The sequence below is a fragment of the Eurytemora carolleeae genome, unplaced genomic scaffold (assembly GCF_000591075.1).
Source record: "Eurytemora carolleeae unplaced genomic scaffold, Eaff_2.0 scaffold312, whole genome shotgun sequence".
NCBI lineage: Eukaryota > Metazoa > Arthropoda > Copepoda > Calanoida > Temoridae > Eurytemora > Eurytemora carolleeae.
In genome coordinates this window covers 151,515-156,766 of record NW_019396208.1, presented here as the reverse complement: position 1 = coordinate 156,766, position 5,252 = coordinate 151,515, and the positions used below count along the sequence as shown (strand labels likewise).

General features: G+C 33.3%; 1 protein-coding gene across 4 annotated transcripts in view; it reads left to right on the top strand.

Moving 5' to 3' along the window:
* Nucleotides 1-1,080: 1,080 nt before the first annotated feature.
* Nucleotides 1,081-5,252, top strand: part of LOC111698206 (protein sidekick) — a 53,911-nt gene continuing 49,739 nt past the window's right edge. For all 4 annotated transcript variants that reach the window (XR_002764485.1, XM_023468479.1, XM_023468478.1 and 1 more), the window contains exon 1: nt 1,081-1,329. The gene's annotated coding sequence lies outside the window, so the exon portion shown is untranslated. The remainder of the gene's footprint in view (nt 1,330-5,252) is intronic.

Genomic DNA, 5,252 nt, shown 5'->3' with positions numbered 1-5,252 from the left:
TAAATTCAGTTTTTTTACAGATCTTTGTAGTTAATGTAAAATGAATGACTATAATGAAAGATATAAAACAAGGTGAAAGCTGAAAGGTATGTCATGAAGCCTTTATTAGATTGAGTTTGTAAATCCCAGAAATGAGTGGAAAATGCAAATCAACCCCAATTAAAACCAATAATTTGATATAAATCATGATATTTTTCTAGGGGGGGTAAAAAAAAATTCGGCGCGCTTCGCGCGCCAAATTAAAAATATTTACCCCCCTCCACAGAATCCTTATATCCGCCCCTGAACTTAAGTCTAGTTTCTTACAAATTTCTAATTCTAAATTTATCGTTAACAATAACATTTATCAAATTGGGAACATTTTTTGCCTCGAAATCTCAGGGGGGGGCGAATGTCCCTACGCCCCCCCCCCTGTATCTATGTATCTAACCACTGTATCTCTATTCAACCCTTTATCTCTAAGTATCTACCATGTCAATCTCCATCTCTAAACACCCCTGTATCTCTAAGTATCTAGCTGCATCTCTTAACAACCATGCATTTCTAACTAACCCCTGTATCTCTACCCAGCTGCATATCTCTTTTATTTTGTATAAGTTTGATCTTTTAAATTATAAATCATTTAATTTTAAAATAATTAGCTCAAAAGATTGAATTTAAAAGAGAATTGTTCAGACTGAGAATTAGATTCAAGATTGAGAATAGATTTAGTTTCTGGTTGTTTTGATTGTTAAGATAGATAAATTGTAAGATTGTAGTTTAGAAAGATAGATAGATAGACTGCTGTGATTGCTTTAGCTTGTATAGGTACCTATCCATGTAGGTACCGGTGTAGGTCGTGTAAGGCGATGAACCAGGTAGAAATCTGGTTGAGGGACAAGCAACGGAGCGCCGCAGGGCAGAAACCCATGAGATCCAAGCTAGAACGGGCGGTGGCGGACTGGTACAATCTTCCGGGCCCAATCTTAACGTCCCGGGCCATGTAAATCCAGCTAGAACAGGGGGGTAGTATCCGTGTCGGTACGGTAAAGGTGTGTGCAGGCACGGTACCGGTTGTAAAGAGACGCTCTACTAACTCGTCAGTAAGGGTTTAAACCCAGGGTGCGAAGTGCTAAATAAATCTGTAAAGTTGGTGCCAAAGTTACAAAACAAATAAAAAAGAGTTATTGTTGTGACAAAAGTTGAAAGAATCCGTGGAATTCTACAGAAAAGATTGTTCAACAATTCTGTTTAGAATACAAACGTGACACATATATTGAAAAGTTTTTCCAAGTAAATTCTCAGAAACTCAAGTTCAGAGTTTAAAACAACGGAAGTGGGAAGACAAAGGTAAAAGATATATTCNTCCCCATTCTTATTCTTCACAGTTTTTGCTTTTAATATTTCCGTTCAAATTCTTATTGACGTGTTGATTGAGTGACACTGACAACCCTTTTAGCTTTTATGCAAATCAATTTGTTTATAAAAATATTAAAACTAATTTTTTTGTATAACATAGGCCGGAGGGGGAGGGATATTGTAAAATTAAAAGTGTTATTTGAACCATAAATCTTAAAAATCCTTTATACCGTATGAAATTTCATTTGCATGCGATTTTTTCCAAAATTCTAAACTTTTTGGCTTTAACCGTGATCCAAAAAAATATGAGATATGAACACAAATTAAAACCTGATTTTCTCTAAGTACGTTGACTATTCACAAAATTATGCAAAAAAATCTGACTTAAGATAATAAAAGAGACGATTTTACCAAATAGCTTGAAAATCGTTGTTCACGGAAACAATTGTAAATGTATTAAAAGCAATTTTGAAATAGAAAAAATTTTCAGATACTTTTTGAGCCTTCCAAAAGTAGAAAACCATGAATATTTTTTCACAGGCCTCAAAACGATGTCCATCTCGAGCCAGATTGTCTAATGAATGTATTACGCGCCTCAAACTCAAATTTAAAAAAAAAATTTGTTCAAGCTGGTGTCGTAGTCCTATATGTATCGCGTTAAATTTAAGTATATTGCATAAAAGATTGAAATCTTGAGTTTTTAATCATAACTCGTAATGTTTTGAATTTTTAAGTTGAAACTACTAACTGGATATTCTCATACTCATAAAATTAAAATTAAAGGAGCCATCAATCTTTTGACATTTTTATTTTTTATATTAGAGTTAACTACAGTTTTGAAAAACTCAAGCTTTGGCTTAAAAATTTGTAAATATTATTTAATATTCCGTAAATGTGTTCAAAGGAACATTTCATTACTGTATAATTTGCACAATTTCCTAGTTCACTTTGATATAGAAACATAATTGCATTAGATTAGTTTACCCCGTCTCCTTAATTACCTATTCAACATCTAAGGAACTACAATACCCTTGAATACATTTAATCATCGTAAAATGTAGATTTAAGGATTTTCTTGAAGAAGATTGAATTTAGATATATCCTCCCGTCTCCCCCTTTAAACCCTTTAGGAGGATTGTAATCTGAAACCACCATCAATAAAAAACGAATTTGTTTTCGAATATTCTAAACCCTTCAAAAGTACCAAGCTTATCTTCTTCTTCCAAGATCCTAAGCTCTTCTGCTTCCAAGATCTTGAGTTCTTCTTCTACCAAGATCCTAAGCTCTTCTTCTTCCAAGATCCTAAGCTCTTCTTCTTCCAAGATCCTAAGCTCTTCTGCTTCCAAGAGCTTGAGTTCTTCTTCTTCCAAGGTCCTAAGTTCTTCTTCCAAGATCCTAAGTTCTTCTTCTTCCAAGATCCTAAGCTCTCTTCTTCCAAGATCCTAAGTTCTTCTTCTTCTAAGATCCTAAGTTCTTCTTCTTCCAAGAGCTTAAGTTTTTTCTTTTTCCTAGATCCTAAGTTCTTCTTCCAAGATCCTAAGCTCTTCTTCTTCCTAGATCCTAAGTTCTTCTTCCAAGATCCCAAGTTCTTCTTCTTCCAAGATCCTAAGCTCTTCTTCTTCCTAGATCCGTAGGTTTTCTTCTTCCCAAGATCCTAAGCTCTTCTTCTTCCAAGATCCTAAGTTCTTCTTCTTCCAAGATCCTAAGTTCTTTTTCCTCCAAGATTCTAAGTTCTTCTTCTTCCAAGATCCTAAGTTCTTTCCAAGATTCTAAGTTCTTCTTTTTCCAAGATCCTAAGCTCTTCTTCTTCTAAGATCCTAAGTTCTTCTTCTTCCAAGATCCTAAGTTCTTCTTCTTCCAAGATTCTAAGTTCTTCTTTTTCCAAGATCCTAAGCTCTTCTTCTTCCAAGATCCTAAGTTCTTCTTCCAAGATCCTAAGTTCTTCTTCTAAGATCCTAAGTTCTTCTTCTTCTAAGATCCTTAGTTCTTCTTCTTCCAAAATCTAAGTTTTTCTTCCAAGATCTTTAGTTCTTCCGAAATCAAAAAAAATAAAACCGCTTTTTCTTATTTGTTAAGGGTAGGGGGGATGTATAAGAAAATCGGAAGATCTCGAAATGTCAGTTTTTATATTTGTATTTGTGCAGTTGCTAAAAGAAATATATTTGAGGGAAGGATGGTTGATGAAATTTTCGTAAATTGGGATAAATTGTAGATTGTCTCCCAGCAGCTGATAAACTTGGATAAACTTTTTCTTTTCTCTTTTTCCCTGGGTTTGATCAATATTTTTGATTAATTTCAGGCCTAAGGTGATGATTTTAGTGCGTTAATTTGATGTATTATGAGTTAAAGCCATAGGCAGGTTTGATGACTAAAGGTGGCCTTAAGGCCGTGGGTGAAAAGGGGCCTAATTTCATCATGCATATAAAAGCTTACTCATGAAGGTTCAAAGAAGAACTTGGCCTTGTTTTTAGATTCTTTGATGTGAATAGGTGAAACTTTTGTTAAAACCAACAAACATTTGGTTTTGATTTTTTCTCAGTTAAGGAAAATTTAATTCTTTTTGTTTTACAGGTTTACAATCGATTTTATACTCTGTTATACTGTTTGTCGAAACTGTTTTTACCGGTTTTTCGGGGNCATATTTGTATTACAAGTATAATTGATGTAGAAGGATGGAGGATGAAGTGCAGTTTATACTCTAGATGAAAACTTCTAGAAGATGCATCAATTGTTTAAACTTTAAATATATTTTCAAAACTGACAAACAACCCTCTAGGCTTTACAAAGCTAGTTTAAAATTGAGTTTTAAAACTACCTTATGTGTATAGGGATTGAAAGAAAAAGTTACCGAATCAAAGTATTGATTTTTGGCTATAAAAGAAAAAAGCTGTTGAGTCCTATATTTTGTCTTGGAGGACTTTGGATCATTCAATAGCCCTTAAAAAACATTTATGTAATTTGATTGAAACATGACTGAAAATGTCTCTTTTATCATAGGAAAACTTTATGTTTAGGTTTAGTTCACCAACAATTTTGACCATTTTACCTAAATTTCGGATTCGAATCCAAGGACTTTTAGAAAATGCGGATCGGTCTTTAAGTTTAAGCTCTGTATTTATGTCAAGTAAAATCTTGACTAAAATAAATTCAGGTTTAACTTTTTACCCAGAAAGTATTTATGTACGACATTTTTATTACCAAGGTTATAATGCAAGGAAAGTTAATTGCAGTTGCGGATACATTGCGTACATATTGAAACCAGTATTCTCTGGGCGGAATTTGTAAACAAGAATAGATGCATCAGTGTTTGATTAGTATCCGTGGAGGATAAAAGCCTTTAATTTTTATAATTTTGATAATTTACATAATAGTTTCCTTTGACCAGAATATTTCATTGATTTTTGGGGGGGAGTGGTATTAAGAATTGTTTACCCCTGACTGTAATATTGTAAGGGACAAAGAAAAGATATTTATTTATTCTAATTAACAAATTGTTCATTTTTGTTTCATTGTATATAAAGAAAAATTAACCGTTACATTAATATTCTAACAAAATCAATGTTTTGACTCAATTGTAGAATTTATGTTGAAATCTGAATTCAAGGGAATTCGAAATTCCCCCTTTTTTGTTCGTCTCGGAATTTAAATAATTTCAAGAATTCGCGGGGTTTTCCATCCCACCAGTTGATTCGCAGTCTGAAAAATGAATAAATTTGAATAAAATATAGTTGTCCATTCCTAATCTAAATTTGATCTATTTAATGTTAATTATCGTGCATGTTGGAATACAAAATGGTTCATAGCGCTTAGATCATGGTTTTAATGTCACATCCTACTTTTTTAATCCTTGTCCCTGTTTTCCCAGGCCCCCCCCCCTTTAAACTTTGGTCGATCTAATATGCTAGATTATCTCT